Source organism: Symphalangus syndactylus, chromosome 9 (assembly GCF_028878055.3).
Source record: "Symphalangus syndactylus isolate Jambi chromosome 9, NHGRI_mSymSyn1-v2.1_pri, whole genome shotgun sequence".
Classification (NCBI taxonomy): domain Eukaryota; kingdom Metazoa; phylum Chordata; class Mammalia; order Primates; family Hylobatidae; genus Symphalangus; species Symphalangus syndactylus.
In genome coordinates this window covers 124,706,735-124,730,899 of record NC_072431.2, presented here as the reverse complement: position 1 = coordinate 124,730,899, position 24,165 = coordinate 124,706,735, and the positions used below count along the sequence as shown (strand labels likewise).

General features: G+C 38.3%; 1 protein-coding gene and 1 pseudogene across 1 annotated transcript in view; one reads left to right on the top strand and one right to left on the bottom strand.

Annotated features, from left to right (window-relative positions):
- Nucleotides 1-24,165, bottom strand: part of FREM1 (FRAS1 related extracellular matrix 1) — a 293,398-nt gene that overhangs the window by 245,736 nt on the left and 23,497 nt on the right. The window contains exon 4 of the mRNA XM_063609109.1: nucleotides 893-1,983. The gene's annotated coding sequence lies outside the window, so the exon portion shown is untranslated. The remainder of the gene's footprint in view (nucleotides 1-892; nucleotides 1,984-24,165) is intronic.
- On the top strand, nucleotides 1,588-22,735 carry LOC129490386 (putative histone PARylation factor 1-like; annotated as a pseudogene).

Sequence of the window (24,165 nt, the reverse complement as noted above, 5' to 3'; positions counted from 1 at the left end):
TGGAAATCATCATTCTCAGTAAACTATGGCAAGGACAAAAAACCAAACACCACATGTTCTCACTCATAGTTGGGAATTGAACAATGAGAACACATGGACACAGGAAGGGGAACATCACACTCCGGGGACTGTTGTGGGGTGGGGGGAGGGGGGAGGGAGAGCATTAGGAGATACACCTAATGCTAAATGACCAGTTAATGGGTGCAGCACACCAACATGGCACATGGATACATATGTAACAAACCTGCACATTGTGCACATGTACCCTAAAACTTAAAGTACAATAATAAAAAAAAAAAAAGAAAGAAAATAGGACAGTCAGGTAAGAAAAAACATCAGCCAAGAAGGTCCACGATCTAAATAACAAATTTCAAAAAATATGAGATACAATAAGAGAAGGCGGGAAGAAATGATCAAATAAATAATACCAGGAGAATCCCCATAACAGAAGAACACGTGTTTCAGTATTGAAAAACTGATCAATAGGAATGAGAAAAGACCCATAAGCAAGACACTCGATTGTGTCTTAGAACACTGGAAATAAAGAGAAGATCCTAAAGCTTCTTGAGACAAAACAAAACAGAAACCAAAGCGGGTTACATATAAAGAAATTTAGTGACCTGAGAAGGAGAAGGAAATGCAATGACGTAGTTTCTCAACAATTTTGGAAGCTAAAATATTGTGGAGCAAGCCCTCCAATATCCCTAGTAAAAGTTATTTTCAACCTAGAACTCTGTGCTCAGCCAGAATAAAAACAGTTCCAGACCTGCACGCTCTGTGGGAAAAAAGACCTGGAAGCAACCTCCCTCAAGGAACTATTGGCAGATATGTTCCACAACATGAGAGTATATAACCAATAAAAAGACACAGATTCAGGAAACATGGAACTCACCTCAGGTATGAGGAATGAAACCTTCCCAGGATGGATGTGAGGGAGACCCAAGGACATCAGTTGAGAGCTGTGCCTTCCGAATTTTGATGTGCATAGGAATTACCAGGGGATCTTGTTGCAATGCAGATGCTGATTCAGTAAGTCTGGGTAGGGCTTGAGATTTGGCGTTTTTAACAAATTCCCTCAGGATGCTGAGGCTGCTGGTTCAGGGACTACACTTTGCATAACTGGGGTGTAGAGAAAAAAATAGTCCACATTGTACCAAGAAGATGACGGTACAGAGACAGAGACAGACAGACATTTATTTCCTTCTCAGAGATCATCGGGAATGAATTAGTGTAAGCCAATAACCGTATAGTAGGGGAGGGAGAGGGATGGAGGAGAGGGAAAAAAGGATTAATATTTTAAGTAAACATAAATGAAGAAAAAACCAGGAAGGAGCTGTATTGAGGGCAGCCGCATACATCCAACCTTGCCTCTAGTAGACACCTGAAGAGGAAGGTTGAACCACCCTAACGGATTCAGATTCAGTAGTCTGGGGGGTCTCTGGAGTGACCCTGGAAGATGCCCCAAAAAGCCTAGAAGCGGACCACAAGGACAGAAGACGCCCGTTCCCCGTGCCCAGCAGGGGAGTAGGCCGGGCCTCAACGCGCCGGGCGCCAGGTCTCAGGGGGCGAGGCATGGGCGGAGCCTTTTCCCTAAATTGGTGCGCACGAGCGGCGCTGGGATTCGGATTGGAGGCTTTTGAACCTGGAAGCAGTTGGCGGCTCTCGGAAGCGGCCGCGGATCGGAGAATTCGGCTGGCGCTGCACCTGTAGAATGGTGGGCGGTGGCTGGAAGCGCAGGCCCGGCGCGGGGCCGCAGATACTGCCAGAAAGGCTGTGCGGGCTACGCAGGTCACTTTGGGTGATAGCCAGGGTACCAGGAGGCAGCGCGTTTCATTCATGCAGTGACTCTTAAGCTTGCTGTGTGTCCGGGGGCTGCGGTTTGCTGCGGGAACCCTGGCCGGGTCGCTGTTTCTCGCTCTGTAGGGGATTGGACCAGGAAGTAGCGCCTCTGCATCTTCTGCCCAGCTCCTCTTGGCGCATTTCCTGGGGAAACAGATGAAGCCAACCAACGTTTCATTCATTCGCCCACCCAGATAGATTACATACCAGACATTGTGTGGGGCCCTGCGGATTCGGGGTCAACCCGCCTGCCCCTGCTCCATGTAGAGCCTCCAGCCTGGGGAGGAGGGACACGAGCGAATATGCATTCTAGTGACTTTTTTGTTTGGGATTATAACGCTGGTGTGTAGAAAGTGCTATGGAAACACTGAAGGAGAATTTAACAAGTTCCAGGGGGTGTTAAAGAAGACTTTTAAGGCAACTCTTTGAAAATGGCTTTTGAAGGCAGAGAAGTAAGAGTCTGAGACGTAAAAGTGTAGGAGATGTTTGGGCATAGCGGAGCCTTCGTCTTGGCTGGAGCCAGAGAAATGGGAAAGTAAGAGGGACCTGATCATAAAAGCACTATGAGGGGTAAGGGGAAAAAGTATGTGCACTATCTCATACTTTACTACGATTTCGGAAGTTCTGTAACCACTACAGCAGCAATAAGGGGAATCAGACAGGAAGGAAGTGCCATTGTGATAACTAAAGTTTTAGAAAACTTAGTCTGGCGATGTTATAAATCGGACAGGGTGAGACATTCTTGGAGGGCTTAATTAACTAGTAAAGGGCCAGGTGTATAGGCATTCTTCATACTGGGTCATGCATTCTAGGAATACCAGGGTAAAGGAGAAATGCAGCCTCTGAAGGGAACAGCTGTCCTAAATTCTAGTTGTTAGGGATATGGAGATGCTGAACTGGTGTGTGAGTTAAGTCGGAGCTGAAAAAATTCTTTGAAGATTCAGTGAAGAACTGCTTTGGTGGCGTGAGGTGCTTAACTAGAAATACAGTACCAGAAATGAAAGTGAGTCTACACAGACTATAACCATAATGGCCAGCATTTGCATATTATGTGCTAGGACTATTCTGTGTATTTTTACATATAATAACTTATTCCGTGTAACAACCCTATGATAGAGGTACTGTATGCCCTTTTTGCAGATGAGAAAACAAGGCACAGAGAGGTTAAGTAACTTGCCTAAGGCTGGAAATCAGGGTCAGGAGTCAACCCAGGCAACCTAACCATTAAGCAAAACTGCCTTTCAGCAAGGCAGAGTAAGTCTTTTCTAACATCTTCAGTTGGAGCCAGTCTTTGAAAGTCTGACCAAAGACAGCTATAAAAACAGAAGATAGGATAGCTCAGGACTTCATATGTTCTACTGTTCTGTATTTGCAGTTGGAGAAGCAACATGAAATGGTTGAGAATCTGCTGTGGAGCCAGATTTAAACCTGAGTTTAAATCCCTTCTCTTCCACTTCCTAGTTAGGGACATAGGGAAGTTAACCTCAGCAGCTATAAGATGAGGTTAATAGTATCTAGTGCATGAGATAGTTGAGGATTAAATGAGTTAATTCACAGAAGGTGCTTAGAACAGTGAAATAGCACAAGATAAGTTCTCAATAAGTATGACTTACTACTTGTTTTTACTATTATATTATCTTTACTATTACTATTTGCTATTGATACTTACTTTTGGATTCATTTTTCATCAGCCTTTTCGTTCAACCTAATTCTTTTTTAAATCAGATGCATTATAATCCTTGGCACAATAAACTGTTACTATTGTTCAATTCATGATTGTTTTTGAGCTTATTTACGTTAAGTAATATAACAAACACCTGTGAACCCATTGCCCAACCCCAAAACTGAAACAGTAGCTCTACATCTTACACATGTCCCTCTCCTCTCCGTTCAGCCTTCTTCCTGTCACTCATGTTCAGTGTAGCTATCCTGAATTTTGTTTTCCCTTGCCTTTTAAAAATAGGCTTATCTCCTATGAATGTATACCTAAACAATATTTATTTTTAGTTTTTGAACTTCATAAAAAGGCTATCATGCTGCATATAATCAAGAACTTTTTTCCTCATTAAGAATATTTAATATAGATAGGTCCATATTGTGTAGCCATACAGTAACCATTTAGTAAATGAAGGAGATTGGTTCCAGGACTCTCACATATCCCAAAATCCGAACATACCCAAGTTCCAAAGTTGGTCCTGTGGAACCTGAGTATCCAAAAAGTTGGCCCTCTCTCTAAGTGGATTTCACATCCTAAGAATACTGTTATTTTTCAATCTGCATTTGGTTGGAAAAAAAATTCATGTATAAGTGGGTCCACAAAATTTAAACCCTTGTTGCTCAAGGGTCAAATGTAATATTAAGTGTAACAGTCTATTGTTTGGAAGCCTTATAACTATTCTACCAATAGGCATTTGTTCTGTTTGCTCTTGAAATCATTGCCATCGTGATCATTCTTATGTCATCTGATTCATAAATACATCTTGTAGATATTGAGTGATACCTAACATAACATTAATAAACTTCAGCCTACTGGGAAAATTGAATATAAATATGAGAAACATCTAGCTCAGAATTTCTCAACTTTAGCACTGTTGACATTTGGGGCCAGTAGTCTTTGTTGAGGATGCCTATCCTAGGCATTGTAAGACATTGAGCATCCCTGGCCTCTGCCCCACTAGATGCCACTAGCACCCTTCTTCCAATTCGTGACAACTAACTAGGTCTCCAAATGTCCCCGGGCGGGGGGCGGGGGTGGAGGGGACAAAATCACCACCAGTTGGGAACCACTGCTCTAGGTAGGAAGAATAAAAAAGAACTTAATCCAAAAAGAAAGAATCTAGGTTCCTAGAAAGAAAAACAGATTGCCTCTTAGAAAACTAAACATATGTAACCTCCAATTAAGCATATTATCTTTACAGAAATTTATCAAATATCTAATAGGCATTATAAAACCTAGCATACTGAATCTATATTGTGGTGGTGCTAAAGATGAGTATTGTAACCTAATCCTGGTATTAAAAGGCCTTTTCTGAAATAATTGCATTTTTGTCCTAGAGTCTAGTGCTATTCTGCTAACTGTGTTAGGAACTGTGGATGTTTAACATTGTCACTAACCTTCCCTCTTTATTTGGAAAATCAAAAGGGAGGTATCTGTTTTTAAGGATGGGTAATGATTGTAGTGAATAGCTCAGACACAACTCTGGATGTTGCTGAAGAAACAGCTTTTTAACTGATGAATTGCTTATATCCAGTTACTTCTGACTATTTGTTTCTGATGTGATCAATGAATCTGTTTAAAAGACTCACACCTTTAACCAAAAGAGGGCAAAACCTGCCCTTTCTTTATTCCTCTCTTCCTGTTCCTTACCATTTCATTTTTACCTTTTTGTTTTTCGTGGTTTCCATTATCTTAGAAAAATATATTTAAAGACTTGCTGTATGTATTCCTCTTAACCACCATATAAACTCCTCTGTTTTTCTGTGCTCAAATGAATTCCCAGATTTTACTCAATTACCATTTAGAGAGTTTTAAAGAAAACACATATACTATCTCATAGAGTTGGGTGAACAAGAGTGAGTGATACTGTTATGCAAGGAGAGTTACTGAAATTACTAAAGACAATTTGGAGAACTGAAGTTTTGTGTGTCAGTTTTCAGAGTGAAAAAACAGTTGATGTGAAGAAAAATAAATTCTGTGAAGCTGATGTCTCCAGTGGTCTCCAGGGACCTTCGAAAAGAAGTAGAAAATCATTATAAGCTCTCTTTACCTGAAGATTTCTATCACTTCTGGAAGTTCTGTGAAGAACTTGATTCTGAAAAACCAGCTGGTGAGTTGCTCCAGAATCATTCTTGTATAAATGGAAAAAGTAATGTAATAGGAAATGGGCTGTGTGTGGTGGCTCACACTCTGTAATCCCAGTATAGGAGGATCGCCTGAGACCAGGAGTTTGAGACCAACCTGGTCAACATAGCAAGACCTCTTCTCTACAAAAAAATAAAAATAATAAAATTAAAAAGCTAGGCGTGGTTTGCATGTGCCTATAGTCCTAGCTACTTGGGAGATTCAGATGGGAGGATCCTTCATTGAGCCCTGTAGTTCGAGGCTGCAATGAGCTATGATCACTCCAGCCTCAGTGACAGAGCAAGACCCTGTCTCTAAAAAATATAATTGGCCAGGCATGGTGGCCCACGCCCGTAATCCCAACACTTTGGGAGGCCGAGGCAGGCAGATCACTTTAAGTCGGGAGTTCGAGACCAGCCTGGGCAACACAGTGAAACCCTGTCTCTACTAAAGATACAAAACTTAGCTGGGTGTGGTGGAACACCCCTGTAGTTCCAGCTACTCGGGAGGATGAGGCACAATCATCACTTGAACCTGGGAGGTGAAGGCTGCAGTGAGCCGAGATCACACCACTGCACTCCAGCCTAGGTAACAGAGCGCGACCTTGTCTCAAAAAAAAATGTATATATATAAAATAATTTAAAAAAAAAAAACCTAACCAAGAATATAAACAGTTCATAGAAAAGGAATATTTTCCAAGATGTTTCTAGTAAGAGGAAATATAGTAAGACATATAGATTAATGCTATAGTAATGCCACTGTCACCTATTTTATTGGCAAAGGTAAATAATTTCATCACATTCTGGGGGAATGTGAAGGAAGGTAAACACTTTCATATGTGGCAGGAGTTTGAATATGATTTAACAGTTCTGCTTCCAAGAACTTGTCTTGACACAGGAAGGGGAACATCACACACCAGGGCCTGTTGTGGGGTGGGGGGAGGGGGGAGGGATAGCATTTGGAGATATACCTAATGTTAAATGACGAGTTACTGGGTGCAGCACACCAACATGGCACATGTATACATATGTAACTAACCTGCACGTTGTGCACATGTACCCTAAAACTTAAAGTATAATTTAAGAAAAGAGAAATACCAGTCAAGAAAACAAACAAACAAAAAATCTTGTCTTATGGATTAGATAAACTAAGAATTGTTTGAGGATATTTAAACAAAAAAATGGGAAATGGCTTAAATGCCTACCAATAACACATCTCTTCAGTAGATCTTAATTGTTTTAAAAGAATGAGGCAGATTTTTAGGAAATAATAAACTATCATGCCTGAAATATGTTAACTGAAAAAGAACAGTGTATAGATTTATGCTACCATTAGTATTTTTTAAAAAAGGGGGGAGTACACACATATCCCTGTATACTTTTCTATGTGCTTACTTTGTCCTGAAAGGAGAAAGAAACTGTTAATGGTGATCATTACTTTGCACTATATACCTTTTGTACTGTTTAAAATTTTTAACTAGTAAGCACTGTCATACACTACTGATGGAAATGTATATTGATACATATTCTGAATTTTGCCAATAGATCAGAACAGAACTGTGTAGCAGTTTCTTTAAAAATAGTCATGTCTGTACAAACATTAGCAAAGATGTTCACTGAAACATTTTTAGAACAGAAAAAAGAAATAGTAAATGTCCATCAGTAAGAGAATAGATGGTTACCTCTTTATAATGCAGTATCATGCCCTATTAAAAAATCATGTAAAATAACATTGAATAGCATGGAAAATATTCAAAAAATTTAAGTGGGTCAGGATGGAGGACAAAAGCAGATTACAAAACAATCCATCTCAGTTTGTTACATATTCGTATCTGTTCATGGGGGTGGAGAGTATGGAAATTTGTTACTGTATATTAGAGTATTAACCGTGTTATCTTTGGCAATGAGATGGATGGTTTTAGTTTTCTTGTTGCTTTAAAAATTAGTGTATGCTCTCCTAAGCTCCAGTTGTGCTGAACTATTTTTCCTGTCCAATTATCTCCATGCTTCTATTCATGTTATTACCTCTTACAGGAATTTTTTTGCTTTCTTCATCCTTGCCTCCGTATAAAACTGGGTCCTGCCTGGAGTGCTCCCCTCCCTCTTGGAAGCAGCAAGGACCCATTTGAAGTCATACATTGTACATTGCACAGACTTCATGTTTTTGTGGTTTAGTAACACTGACTGTGATCTGTGAATAGAGAAGGAAGATGACAATCATCTAGGGTTGGGGTTGGCCAAATAGATTGTCAAAGAGTGAGGGGAATCTGGTGTGATTAGCTGAGGTAGAGGAAAGGGGGATACAAATGTTTTTACTTTTTTTTTTTTTTTTTTTTTGGAGACAGAGTCTCACCCTATCACCCAGGCTGGAGTGCAATGGTGTGATCTCGTTTCACTGTAACCTCTGCCTCCTGGGTTGAAATGATTCTCGTACCTCAGCCTCCCAAGTAGCTGGGATTACAGGCATGAGCCACCATACCTGGCTAATTTTTGTATTTTTAGTAGAGACAGAGTTTTGCCATGTTGGCCGGGTTGGTCTCAAACTCCTGAACTCAGGTGATCAGCCCACCTCAGCCTCCCAAAGTGCTGGGATTACAGGTATGAGCCACCGTGCATGGCTTGTTTTTTGCTACTCTTAATCCACACATTTTTGCTATCTTTCTCTCCCTTAACCTGTGTGTACTACAAGTATTTGAGGCTAATTGCAGTGTGGTAATAGGCCTATAGGAATACAAACTAGTCTTGCTTTGGCTAAAATACGAAACAACAGGAATGTTTGAGATGTTAATACAGTGGTAAATTTCAGAGGAAATCCTGTTTTCTGTTACTCTGACTTCTTTTCCATTGAATGTTTGTAACTGACATCTTCACACATAACTCAAGACTTTCTTTTACTTTAGAATGTTTTTTAAGACAATAGCTTATAGTTTACTCACTAAAAGCATTATTTCCTGTCTCCAGAAAGTATTGTCTAAATTTATTTTCTTTATAGATCCACTTTCTGCAAGCATTGGACTTCAATTAGTTGATCCTTATAATATCCTTGCTGGGAAACATAAAATGAAGAAAAAAATGAACAGGCCCGAATTTTAACCTTCATTGGAGGTTTTACTATGATCCTGCTGAGTTCCAGACCATTATTATTAGAGATAAACTCAGTACCACATGGGGTATTTCAGGTAAAGCATCTTTTCTTTACCTCTAAAATACAGCTCCTGTCCTGTGAATGAGGATAGTTATTCACTAGCCTTACCCAAGGCGAAAGGCATATTTTCCCCTGGATATATGAGCCATCTGTTGTTCCTGCTGTTACCATTTTAACTTTCCCTAGGATGGGTAAACTCTTTAGGTTTAATCTCACTGGTTTTTCCTTTCCTCATAAACTATTTTTTCCCCTTTTGGGTTCAGAATAACTCTTTTGGCCCAAGAAAGATAATTTAGAGCAGCTGTTGTGACTTGTGCTTCATAAGCTATGTGCTTCCAGGTGCCAGAGTGGCAACTGGGAGCTAAGAGTGATCTCTGGAGTCACACTTGTCCTCTTGTTTATTGTCTGTGTGACCCTGTATCATGTGACTCAGTCTTGTAACAATAGGGATAATAATTGTACATACCTGATAGGAATATTATGAGAATTAAATGAATTCATGCAAGATACTTAGAAGGTTAGGAAATAGAGAAACTTCAGGAGGAAACTACCTTGGTCCACTTGTACCAGTAGAGATGCTGTCCTTTAAATTGAAGATTAAATGTAAGGTAATAGAAGAAACGTGCCCAGGAAGAAGTACTGTAGTACAGTAGAATGCACATGGGGCTAGGAATTGATTGTACTGTAGCCAAGGTCCTAACTTACTAGGACCTTGGCTGAGTAATTTAACCTCTCAGTATTTGTTTCCTCAATTTTAAAATAAAAGGATTGGTTATATACGTGAATAGGATCCTTTCATCTCCAATGTTTTACAATCCTTTTTCTTGTTTTTCCTGTTTTTGTATTTGAGTATAAAAGCAATTAGGTCCTAAGAATCTTAGTTTTAGGTTCCGTTATATAAGTTAAGATTTATCGTAGATGTTCCAAAGAAATGTGGAGCTTAAAACGATAAATTTGTTTCAATTTTTAAAAAATGCCCTTATAAAAGAGGCCTTAAAAAAGAGAAAAAAAATAGGTGTAAGTTGTTGTCTGTAGACCTAAAATCCCACTTACCTGATAATATAAATTATGGGCAGCTAAATTTTTAATGTCTTTTGCTCAAACAGGGATTCTCCTGATGAACTTCCTGTATATGTTGGTATAAATGAAGCAAAGAAAAACTGTATAATTGTTCCAAATGGAGATAATGTATTTGCTGCAGTCAAGTAAGAATATTTTATCTCAATTTCTCTTATGTTTATGTAGCTTTACAATGTTTATACTATATTAGTCCATTACAAAGGGGGTTTGAGGGGCTGGGCACAGTGGCTCACACCTGTAATTCCAGCAATTTGGGAGGACAAGGTGGGCGGATTGCTGTGATCTGGAGTTCAAGACCAGCCTGGCCAACATGGGGAAACCCCATCTCTACTAAAAATAAAAAATTAGCCAGGAGCATGGTGGCACACGCCTGTAATCCCAGTTGCTCAGGAGGCTGAGGCAGGAGAATCACTTGAACGCAGGAGGCGGAGGTCACAGTGAGCCGAGATGGCACGACTGCACTCCAGCATGAGCGACAGAGTGAGACTCCATCTCCAAAAAAAACAAAAGCCCATAATTGCAGATTTCTAAAGAGAATTTCCATGACTTTTGCAGGTAGTGTTATCTATACTGTTATTTTGTCACTCTTCACCAAAAACTACACCTCTTAATGTAGCTATTTTACTTAATAATGCTCGACCTCAGATGTTCCATAGCAAAATCAAGTTTTTTTAGACATCTGATTTTAAACACTTGTTAAGATTTCATTACTTGTGTATAGTTCAAACAGAAAGGTTTAATAAAGTAAAAAGAGATGCTCATAAAATCCTTGGAATGGCTGAGGGGGCAGGCTGAGCTTCCAGGAATGACAGTTGTGTGGCTCACAGTGGATTTTATCTCTCTGCCACCATCAGGAAGCTGGGAAATCAAGAACTGCTGCCACAATGGGTGGCTCTAGGACCATATTATCTTTGGTATAACCTGTGCCAGGTAAATGGATGCCCTACCCTTTGCCTCTCAGCCCCCATAAAGCTAAGAACCAGGTGCTGGGATCTCAGCTACAGCTGCTGCAGAACTATCAGATGCCTCTACAGCAGTGCTCACTGATGGAGATCGTGGAAGCATAGCCTCCTCCTGGTATCTCTTCTGCCTCTGAGATTTCAAACTATTGCAGCTGCTTGGAAGAAGCTAGATCCCATGTGGAGCCTGGGCTGAAGAGTAGTATGGGAAATGCAGCAAACTTTCATGGGGAAGGGGTTGGAATAGAGCTGAGTGAGCCGGTCTATGCTATATCAGCCACAGACATGACTTGAAATGATTTCATTTGTCAGCGGCTGTGTAGTTTGCATTGTAATGAAGAAAGCAAACTTTATCACTTCAAATACAAGTAGATTATGTTTCGTTTGACCTTTTTTAGTACTATCTCTTTAAAGGGCTTTTGTTCCCTGTGATTTGATAATACAAATTTGCAGTAAAGCAAATTCAAACTGTGCTACGTACATACTACTGGTGTATCTACAGGGCAGCTACATTGTAGATGTCCAAAAATGTTCCTTCTTTTCTAATACCTTTTCTAATACCTCTCAGTTTCCTATAAAACCTTGCTTGGTATTTGTAATTTGTAAGTTCTTTTAAACTCTTTGGATTTATTATTCAATTTAAATTGGTGCCATCTTTATTAGAAACTGTTGCTTATTGTCTATCTCTTGCACTAGCATCTAAGTTCCATGAGGGCAGAGGCTTTGTTTTGTGCACAGTATCTGTCCCATAGTAAACGCTCCATAAATATTAATTCTACAATACCTTGGCACGTAAAAACACCTAATTTTTTCAGGCTGGACAACATAGTGAGACTGTCTTTTTTAAAAAAACAAACCTAAGTTTTCATTTGTATTATTAGTTATGTTTGTCTTAATAGAAATCTTTTTATAAAAGAAAGATAATATAATAGTGGTCATTTAACATAACCCTAGACTCCTCTGGTATCCTTTTTTTTTAGCTAATTGGAGAACACAGACAATGAAAAAGAAAAAAAATACATGAGTGATAATATTTATAATTTAGGTGAAGATCAGCAAGTGACTACTTGAGGAACTACCTTCAATAATTTGTCTCGAACACAGTGGTAAAAAAATTACTTGAGATATAACTATTTTAGTACTTTTAAAGTATAACAGTTTTAGTTTTTTGAGTAACACCTCCTTAAATCAGCTAGTCAGAACACTTAATTTCTTTATATATTTTAAAATTTATTTTTATGGCAGATGGAGTAAGGTCTTTCAAGGCAGATCTTTGATCAAGAAATTTTTATGCCCAGAGAAAGAATTGTCTCTGAAAGATTTAATAGTAACTAAAGAAATGAAAATTAAGTCAGCAAAGATTTTTAAAGGTTGAAGAATGGTAATAACCAATGATGATTAAGATATAAGAACCGTTACTTATGTGTTAATTGTCAAAACCTTTGTAGAAAGCAGTTTGAAAAATGTTTAAAACACCGTATTCTAAGATTTCTTGACAGATGATATTGCCAGGTACCATGTGAAGCACACATTTATACCCCTAAGTTAACAATTCCACTTCCAGATATTCATCAAAGGGATTTTGGACAGATACAGAAATATGTGTGTTTATTACAGATTGTTTATCAAATGGAAAATTGGCAACATATCCAGCAATAGAGGAGATTAGGTAAATATAAACTATCCATATACTATAATACCTTGGTATTGATTTGTTGAATTTGTTATGAAGTGGGCAAATAACAATAGTGTAGAATGATTCCATTTCATACTGTGTAATGCATTTGGAAATAAACGTATTCAATTTTTAAATATCTTTGAACAACAAAGTTAGGAATGATTTTTTTTCCTTCTGCCTTATTTTTTTTCCTAAAATAACTAAGGCAAATAGTTTTGACCTTGGGTCAGGGACTTTTAGGGTCAAAACTATTTGTGATAATAAAATATTATTTTTGCACCAATGGCACAAAGGTAATGGTGGATAATACTGTTGTCATCTTGGCAGGAATCAAGATAGTGCCACAAGAGTAGCAACAGTCATTGCATTATTCACAGCAGTACATGCAAAAGTATTTAAGAATGTTTGTGATGGAGCCAGACATGGTAGCTACTCGGGATGTTGAGGTGGGAGCGTTGCTTGAGCCCAGGAGTTCAAGTTTATCCTGAGCAACATAGCAAGACCCTGTCCCTGGAAGAAAACGTCAGTGATGGAGTATACATGTGTTAGCAGTCTACCATTGAGTATATCTCTTTAACATTCTGTGGTGAAATAGGAAATACATAGAAAGCATTTCTCATACTGAAGTACTGTGGTTTGTCTCAAGGGAAAAAAAAGCACTTGTATGATTGAGTTTTGAGATGAACTTTTTCCCACTTTTAGAAAGACTGACTCACTGACAAAGTCTGGTTATTTGGGTCTAGATACTGGCAGAAATTTTTTCAAATGAACCAAAGAAAACAACTGACTATTTTTTGCAAGTGATAAAATTCAAGGTTTCAAACAAAAAAAATAGATTGAGAAACTTTTAATACCACTGTAAGCTTGATAGCTTTTTTTCTAATGTTATGTAATGGAGTGAATTTGATATATAAGTTTCAACATTTACATCTATATAATTTAGTGAACCACTATTTCCAAAGGGCCATTGCATGATGCCATCTAACATGCATGGGTACAAATTCTTTTGCATTCAAGGCATTCTAATGGATTTAAAGTAACAGCACAAAATGTTCATGTTCATGGTTATGGCTTCAGCTGCACATTGCACTTTATCTTTAAGCATCACACAGCAAAGTGTTAGAGTAGGTTTAGGCACAGACAAAAACTTACAGAGATAGTTCATAATAATATCATATGTATGGGAAGGCAGCTACCAAGTGCCTTCAGTAGTGGTGGAGGTAAAAGAGGATATTTTATGTGGGCTTTGATGGATGCCTAAGAACTTCCTAGAAAGAAAGGAAAGAAGGATGTTTTAGGTAAGGGAGCAGTACGTGTGTGAAAGTGTGGAAATACACAGCACAGGGTACTTGAATAGCTGTATGCCATGCCAGAGTGTTGAGGAAGACTGTAAAGATTGAGTCACATAAGACTGACATCAAATTTGCATTTTATGGTTGATATAAACATATCCTGTAGACATACAGCTGGTAATAATTGAAAGTAAGATTTAGTATAACTGTGTGCTGTAATCAGAAGTTAGATTTTGGTGGCTTGGGTTTCTGTGGCAGTTTGGTTTTTTTTATTATGCTTTAAGTTCTAGGGTACATGTGCACAATGTGCAGGTTTGATACATAGGTATACGTGTGCCATGATGGTTTGCTGCACCCATCAACTCATCATTTACATTAGGTATTTCTCCTAATGCTGTCCCTCCCCCAACCCCCCATCCCCCGACAGGCCCCGTTGTGTGATGTTCTCCACCCTGTGTCCAAGTGTTCTCATTGTTCAATTCTCACCTATGAGTGAGAACATGCAGTGTTTGGTTTTCTGTCCTTGTGATAGTTTGCTTAGAATGATGGTTTCCAGCTTCATCCATGTCCCTGTAAAGGACATGAACTCATCCTTTTTATGGCTGCATAGTATTCCATGGTGTATATGTGTCATAGTTTCTTAATCCAGTCTGTCATTGATGGACATTTGGGTTGGTTCCGAGTCTTTGCTATTGTGAATAGTGGGTGGCACTTTAATCTACCAGCTGTACTGGTAACTCTTCTGGTTTAATCCACTAGCTCTCTGAACTTGGGTAAGTTGATTATCTTCTGTGCCTTCTTTTTTTCCTGATAAGTAAAATGAAGCTAAGACTAGCATCTACTATAAATTTTCTAAGCCCTTTGATAACAGTGTTGTAGGGAATACTACAAACTCTCAGATGCTGGCAGTGAATAGAAGTGAGTTTCTTCCTAGGAGTTGTTACTCCCTGCAACTTTCTTCCTGGGAGTCTGGCACCCCTTCCCACTCTTTACTGTACTCCTGAACTTTTACATTGATAGCAAAAATCTTAACCTGTTTATGATAAAATATAAAATTATTTCCATAAGTGGTATTAACATGCTGTATATTTATATACTTTTGAAAACTACTTTGGATTATGCTTTTGTATAAGCTTATAATGTAGCTTTGCTTTCCTTTTACGTTTTCTAAATATTTCTTAACACAAATTTCAACATTAAAAAAAAATCTATTGACCTTATTGTAACAGTGTCCTCTCTTTAAAAATGAAAAAAAAAAAAAGGCCAGGTGCAGTGGCTCATGCCTGTAATCCCAGTTCTTTGGGAGGCCAAATTGGGCAGATCACCTGAGGTCAGGAGTTCGAGACCAACCTGGCCAACATAGTGAAACCTTGTCTCTACTAAAAATACAAAAATTAGCTGGGCATGGTGGCAGGTGCCTGTAATTCCAGCTACTCGGGAGGCTGAGGCAGGAGAATCGCTTGAACCTGGGAGACAGAGGTTGCAGTGAGCTGAGACCCTGCCATTGCACTCCAGCCTGGGCAATAAGAGCAAAATAAAATTTTTTTTGAGACGGAATTTCGCTTTTTTTTTTTTTTTTTGTGACAGAGTCTTAGGCTGGAGTGCAGTGACACAATCTCAGCTCACTGCAACCTCCGCCTCCCAGATTCAAGTGATTCTCGTGCCTCAGCCTCCCGAGTAGCTGTGAATACAGGCGCATGCCACCACACCCAGCTAATTTTTGTATTTTTAGCGGAGACGGGGTTTCACCATGTTGCCCAGATTGGTCTCAAACTCCTGACCTTGAGTGATCTTCCCACCTCAGCCTCCCAAAGTGCTGGAGTTACAGGCGTTAGCCACAACACCCGGCCCCTGAAAAATTTTTTTGATGTCTACTTTTTTTTTCTGTTAGGTCAGACTTCTCCAAAGTAGTATGCCATATCTTAGTATCAAGTAATACAACTTAAAACTTGACTAATCTCAGCTTTGTAACTATTTCTTATATCTCTATTGTAGACATTAGAGTGCTAATATAAATTTGAATAATATTTTCTCTGTTACTGGCAGTTTTTGTTAATATTGCTTTTCTCTTATTTGAAGAAAACTATTAGGGATTTTGAGAAAAGTGTTGGTAAGTATTCTGTGGACTTATTCTTGCATGGAATTTGACATTTTTAACTTGGCTCAACTTCCAAAGGTCTTTGTACTTAGTACAGTGGCCTGCAACATAATGAGGACTTTTACTTCTTTTTAAGATTATATTTGATGAAAAAACTTAAAGAAGTAACAGATAAGAAGAAAACCAATCTCTTGAAAAACATAGATGAAAAACTCACAGAAACAGCCAGAGAACTGGGGTACTCACTGGAACAGAGAACCATGAAGATGAAACAGAGATAAGAAAGTATGACTAATCTGTTGGTCTCTGTTTTGCTATTTAGCAGATTTTTTTCCCCTCTTGATTCCTTCCCATCTCTACCCTGCCCTTCTCTTCTCTAGCCCTATCTTAAGAGCTGGGTGCTGTCCCTTGGGGTGCTAGGAGGATGGCACTGAAACAGGGGTCAGATGGCTCCTTTGGGTTGGTACACTGGTTGAATTGCATAACTGGTGATATCACTGCTGTGGTTGAATAATTCATGCCAGTATTTACCACTCTTTTAATCTTGTTTTATCAGTTAATCACTTCATAAAGTTAAGTGAAAGCTGCTTTGTACATAATGAAATTTACATAGGTACGTTTTCTTCAGTAAACGTGTATATAAGCAGTGCTTCTTCCTTTTTCCTTATTCATCTCATCATTTCCTTTTGCATCTCTCCTAATGTCTGCAGTGTGAGGGGAGTATTTTGTAAAGGAGCAAATACTTCTTAGTGTTGGATTCTTTTGGTTTTCTGCTATAGATTTCAGAGTAAGTTAATGACAAGCTGGAAGATTTCTGCTTTGAAGTAAATGAGAATTATGTAGGAGTTTGTTCTTATGGCCTCTGGGGGAGAAAAAAACACTTGTCACTGGAATGAGGGCTCCCCAGTCTCCTCCAGCCTCTCACTGTTTGTCTGCCCTTGCTGGTTCATCTGAATATTCTAAGCTAAATGGAGAACTTATTATTCCTTAATAAACTAGCGCTGGTAATGAAGTACCTTAGTGTACTTAGGCATTAAATCCTACTTCAGTTCCTTCTCTAATCTTGATTCAGCTGCAAGGGTGATATTCTGATAAGTTCTAGGCACTCTTTCTTTAGTCCTATAGACTGGAAAGTTTCTTAAAACATACATTTTAATGAAACTTATTACAACATGGCATTTTAAAAGTTAAGATTTTATATTGCCATTTACCTTTCTGGTTATCATAGGAAGCTTCTCCCACCTTGTGACTAGGAGGAAGGGTAGCATTTGTAGCCTAGATAATGTATTCCTAATTTGTTTCGACTAAAGTCTCAGCATCAATATACATAGTAGCTATTAGCAAATTATTTTATCAGTCTTATTTGTCCACCACAAGCTATAATTTAATTCAAAGGAGATTTTCTTAATTCTTCCCCATAAATAAGATATGATTCAGGTTTAAATTTCATATATATTTTTGTCCTAGACCCCTCCCCCATGAAGTTTCGTTTTAGTATGTTCTTTATACAAAAATAGCTGGTAAAAACAAAGACAAAAAAGAACTTACAAGACAATCATGTTTTTAATCCACCCCCATTGATGATTATACTTTGAAACCCTTTTCTGTTATTGTAAGATTGTTCTTCTGTTGTTTTTGTGAGATCTTCATTTAATTCATATTTTTCTACTGAAGAAATAAGTTCCACTAGTATATGTGAGTTAGTGGCTTTGTCCTTGCCTGTAAGAACATACCCACTCTAGTATGATAGAGCACTGTACAGCACACTAGAAATCAGTGTTTTTATACTGACAGTAACTTAGCATACTTTGGAATGCAGAGTCCTTATATCTTTTGACTCCCTACAACAAATCTGCAAAGTTGGGATTATCATCCTATTTTATAGATAAGTAAATTGAGGGTTATAGAGGTTTGTGTGTCTTGCCCAAAATCTTAAATGACACATGCAAAACCCAACTTCATATTTTCCGTATTTAGCATTCTTTCCACCCCATCTTCTTACTAATTCGCTCTGTGCCACTTCCCCTTTTCCGTACCTAGATTTCCTCATAAGGAACATTGGTTAAATATGCATAAAATGATGGTGTGTCACTCCATCCACCTGTGATCTGATGCTTCAGGATGTCACCCACTCCTGTACAGTTTTCCTAAGTTTGTAATCTTATTCTTCATAATAAAATTATGATTCTGATGACTTCTTAATTGATACCTCTTTATGGACAATTAGTAAGGTAATCATCTGTAAAAAAATTTGAACATACATCTACCATAGTTCCTACTGTATGTTGTTCAGCCTGAGTTGGCAACTATAGCACTGCTGTCTTTTTATCACTGCTTTATGTCTCACCTTTTACACTTATGAATATGTTATGTTTATCATTTCATATTGCCAATTAAAGATCTACCTCATAATTTTGAGTGGCTGCAGAATACTGTGCTTATGTTCAAAGTTTGGGTCGCTTAAGATTTTTCACAAATACAGACAACCCTGCCATAGATATCCTTTTATACCTTTATTCGCATACTTATCTGGTTCTTTTTTTTAGAAGAAATTCCTAGACATAGTATTACCAGGTCCAAAGTTTGTGTGTGTGTGTGTGTGTGTGTGTGTGTGTGTGTGTAGTTCTTCTTTGCTTGTTTCTAATTTTATGGAGTTTTCTTTAGTCCTTTTGGTTTTTTCCATGCTGGTAGGCATAAAATTCTGCAGTTTTAATTAGCATTTCTTTAATTATAAAGGATGTTAAATATTTTTTACTTTAGTTGACCATAGCATTTTTTTTTGACTGCCTGAACTCTGCCCATTTTTCTATCAGGGTTAGAATTAGTCTTGTTCTTACATGTGTTCTAACTTGGATGTTAGTGTTTTCCTTTGTTAGACTTCTTTATAAAGACATTAATTTTTATTTACTGTTATATTTTGCAGATATATTTTATCAATTTGTCTTGTGTTCTTGATTTCACTAGTTTATTTTTATACAGTCAACTTTTCTCCATCACAAAATTATTTTTTTTATTTACCTTCTAGTAGTTTTATGGTTTTATTTTTACATTTAATTCTGAAATCCAGCTGCAAATTATCTTGATATAAAGATTACGATAGAAGACAATGACTTCATTTTTTCCCAAGTGGTAAGCAGTTGTGTAATAACTTTCTTTGAATAATCTGCCCTTTCTGGCAGCTTAATAAAGGATGATGAAAGAAGCAAGAGACTGGGAGAATAGGGAGATTCGAGAGAAAAAGGCTTTAAGATATAGAGACTTAGGTGAGAAGCCTTTAAAATTGGAGTTTGCTTTTTGGGTTGTGTGCTTCCTCTGCCTTGGAAACTTTTCACTGAATTGCACAAAGAAGTGGAATATTTGTACAGATGTTTTGTTAAGGAAAGACCTAAAAATAGTGCCACTAACATGAATTAAAGGAAGAATGGAAACTGGAAGGGTTATGGTGGTAGTTGTAGTTGGGCCTGTTTTTGTCTTTGAAGACTACCACTTGATAAAAGCTCACTGGTTATGTGATTTGCCTCCATAAAAGACACCACAAACCTAGAAACTGCCCTACTTTTGGGAAGTTTTCCAACAAGCCTAAATATGGGTTGTTGAAGGCAAACTTTCTATGTAGGGCCAGATAGTAAATGTTTTACACTTTGTGGGCTACATAATCTATCACATTCTTGTTTTATTTTTCAACCATTTAAAAATGAAAAAACATTTAGTTTGAGGGTAGTTAAAAACGGGGTGAGCCAGGTTTGGCCCAAGTTTGCCAATTCCTGGACCTGTCTGCTGAATCTTTAAAGCTTATGTAAAATCATGATTGCCACCATGGAATAGACTTTTAAAAAAATCATGACTGTAGCCAGGCGTGGTGGCTCATGCCTGTAATCCCAGCACTTCGGGAGGCCGAGGAGGGCAGATCATGAGGTCAAGAGATCAAGGCCATCCTGGCCAACATGGTGAAACCCCGTCTCTACTAAAAATACAAAAATCCCCTAAACATGGTGGCATGCACCTGTAATCCCAGCTACTTGGGAGGCTGAAGCAGAAAAATCCCTTGAACCCGGGAGGCAGAGGTTGCAGTGAGCCAAGATCGTGCTTCTGCATTCCAGCCTGGGGACAGAGCGAGACTCCATCTCAAAATAAATAAATAAATAAATAAAATTTAAAAATTTTTTAAAAAGACTAAATCCTGTGAAATTGTCGCTAAGAAACCTTTAAGCCATTTTTAAGCTTGAATCCTAAGTGGAAAAATTACCAAATTGCCATTCTAAATTACAGTGCTGCAGATTACTACCCAAGGTGGCACAAGTTGTACAAGTACAAAAAGTCTTAGGAGGAAAAACCCTCTTTATAGTTTCTTTACGTTTGAAGACTGATTCATTTTCTAACTGTGTAATCTTCTATATTATTGATTTCTTTCAGCTGACCTCAAGAGAATGTGCAAGACACTAGTTGAGGCTGCAAGTGATGATGAGAGACTAACAGCTTTTGCTCTCATTCAGGAAATGATGACTTTTGTGCAGTTTGCTAATGATGAATGTGATTGTGGCACGGGGCTTGAGCTGGGAATGGCCCTCTTTTGCTATGGCTCACATGTGAGTAAAAAAAAAAAAAAAAAACCTCCACCTGCCATCCCCCACCACACCTCCCTCCTCTCCCCGCGACACATACACACATGAATATATGCACATTTATACCCCTAAATTCCAGCAGAGGTAAGATAGGGATTCAGCTTGTATTTCAAAATGAACTTTTTGAAGTGATTTTTTTTTTAAAGCAGATGTCCTAAAAACCTGTGAAATTCATCTTACATTCTAGCAAAGGTGAATAACCAAGATTATTTGCATTCAGGCTTAAAGTGAATTTATGTATTAGACACATTATAGGGATGTTGCCTTCTTACTGTGTGTATACATTTGGGGCTAAGTATGGGGATGTGTGCATACACCTTAGGCTCCATTTCATTCCTACTGTGGTGGGAGTATTTGTTATTGTGCTTGAATTCTTAGATGAAAAATATACTTTAAATTATTTAACCTTTATAAGAGATGCTGTTTTACCATTAACTAATTGCTCATTAAATAAGACAATTTTACTTAATAGCTAAACCAGTGCTTACTCAACGATAGCTGCCTGAAGGTCAAGGAGACAATAAGGTGTAGCCAGCATGACATGCTTATGGGGCTAAACTGGTTGTAAATCACATCTTCCCCAGTGTGTAGGATTGGGCAAGCTTTCTAACACCTTTGTTTCTGTTACTTTACCTGTAAACTGTGTCTGTGCACGTGCACAAGTGCATACCCATCCGCAGATCATTTAATTCTCATTTAACCTACTTTGTAACCAAGTCACAGAGAGGCAAGGCATCTTGCCCAGGTTCACACAAGTAGTCTGGTTCCAGAGTCAGTGCCTAAATCAGTGCAGTAATTCCCAAACTGTAAAATGCATGCGAGTCATCTGCAGACATTGTTAAAATGCACTCTATCAGTAGGTCCAGAATGAGATCTGAGACTGCATACCTGTCATGATTCCAGGGTAATGCTGCTGCTCTACAGACGACACTGGGAGGAGCAAGACTAAACCAGTAGCTCTCCAGCTTTAGCATGATCAGAGTCATCAGGAGGGCTTGTCCAAACATCCTCTGGCACTCTCCCTACCCTCCCCAAGTTTGACTGAGTTACAGGGTGGGTCCTGAGAATTTGCATTTCCAACAAGTGGAGTTGATACTCCTGGTCAGGGCTGTACATTTTGAGAACCCTGCTATAAACGATATTATACTACTTTTGTTTGCCCACCTCATAGATAGTTATCAGTAAAAATAATCAAAATGTTTAACAGCCAGAATGACAGTCATTAACCAATCCGAGTAGTGCTTGACCTGCTAGAGAGGCCCTAGCCATAAATAAATAGAGTAGAGCCATAAGATGTGAACCAGTGAGTAGCAAACTTGATTGTTGTGAGAATGAAATAACATGTAAGAGTTATAAAAAGGTTTAGCACAGTACTTACCACACGTTAAGGGCTAAATGTTTATTATGATCAACAAAAAGGTGCTATATGTAGATAATAACAGTAATCTAAAATCTTTTGATAAACCTAAGGCAGTGACTCTTAACAAGGATTGGGAGGCAGTACATGTTGGGGATGGGGGAGAGAAGGAATTTGAGGCTAAAGGGAATATGGCCTGAAAACCCACTTTCAGCATAGCTATTCTTACCTAATCAATGAAGGAAAATAAAACTTAAACTTTTGACTGGGAATACACTGGAGAGAATAAAAAGCATTTATGGGCATAGTTTGGGGTAAGAAAAAGTTGATGAAACTTAAGGGAATAAGGAAACTCAAATTTAATTTGGTTTTCTTTATTTTCAAGATATGCCATTAGTCTTTTGGAGCAACAAGATTGCCTCTTTGAATGCCAGGTGTCTGTCCCTAAATTGTGTTCACTAATCACTTGAGGGTATAGCTAAAATGATTTTGGAAGTAGCCTTTGTTAAACAAGGGCTTTTTAAATATATTTTTTGCTACTTATTAGGATATCCGCTACGTTATCTGCTGAATGTTACATTTTTATTTTTCAGTATTTTCATAAAATTGCTGGCCAGCTTTTACCTCTTGCATAAAATCTGTTGAAGAGGAACTGTTTGCAGAAATTATGAAGGATCATCTGGCAAACAGAAGAAAAGAGAACATAGACCAATTTGCTGCATGAGTAAGGTGGTTTGTTTGGTGTACAATATTTCAAAGGAGTAGTATTAAACTTGTAATTTTTGTTTTTAAGGAATACAAAAAAAAAACGTTTACTAAAAACGTTTATAAGGTTCTTCTGCCTGGTTTTCCTTCTTTAATGTGCAAGCAAATGGCAGTCAAATTATCTAAATGGTAACCCTAATCACATTTTGGAAGACAACTAAAGTCACCCTCTGATATGTCACAGGAAGCCACTGTCTAACTCCCGTGGCTAACTAGACCATCCTTACAGAGTCCTGTTTCGATATTTATCATATGGGCAACTAAGAATATTTCTTCTGAGTCTTGAGTTAATAGCTATAGCTTTAAGGATTGGGTTTATGGTGGGTGAGGGGGGGAACAGAAGGAAACTTAGAAGGAAACTCATGACACTGATATCAGCACTCTTCCAGTGTGCCTGACCCCAACCTACCCAAACTGCATTTTGGGTAGTATCTCCAGGTGACTCTCAGCAAGTAGTCCAGTTATCCCATTAGGTATATTATTTTAAATCTTCTCTTGACTCTGTCATTTACTAATATAGCCTAGTATATTGATACATAGTATATAGTATCAGTATAAGATAACAATCAGTATGCCATTAATTTAGATTTCAAAGTTTTTCATTGCAAATGATTTCACTGGATTTTCAGTCTGAATCTGTGGATAGCTGTGTTTTACTAGATCCAGATTTTCCTTAAACCTGATGATATGTCCTTCAGCTTAAAAGTAGAGGGCAGGGCCAGGCGCAGTGACTCATGCCTGTAATCCCAGCACTTTGGGAGGCCAAGGTGGGCAGATCACCTGAGGTTTGGAGTTTGTGACCAGCCTGGCCAACATGGTGAAACCCCATCTCTACTAAATATGCAAAATTAGCTAAGCGTGGTGGCGCATGCCTATAATCCCAGCTACTTGGGAAGCTGAGGCAGGAGAATCGCCTGAACGCAGGGGTAGAGGTTGCAGTGAGCTGAGATTGCGCCATTGCACTCCAGCCTGGGCAGCAAAAGCAAGACTCCGTCTCAAAAAAAAAAAAAAAAAAAAAAAAAAAAAGTAGAGGGCAGACCATGAAATGCAGAATAGCTAACTTCATGGATGGGGCTGAGGAGCGTATAAACTTTTTTCCCCTTTCTAAGAAGTTAAAGATAGAAAAGCCCCCAAGTCATCTAGTTAAACTTCCACATTTTGTAAGATTGGCTTGATTTACTGAAATAACTTCTTGACTAGCCAGTAGTTCTCCAACTTACTGTCAGCCGTCTCCTTAAAATATATTTGAGGTACTTACTCTTTTTTATATAAGGGTATGAGTAGACAACTAAAAAACAACAGTTAGAATTTTAAATATAAGTAGCATTCCTCATCTCCCCAATTAGGCTGCAAGCTTCTTAAGGGCATATATTTTATGAACATAGATCCCCCTCAGTAACACAAACTTTTGGAATTGTACTTAGTGAATAAAATGACCCTGTCAACATGTTTCTAAGTGCCAGACAGAATCAAACTGGCATGATCTGGGA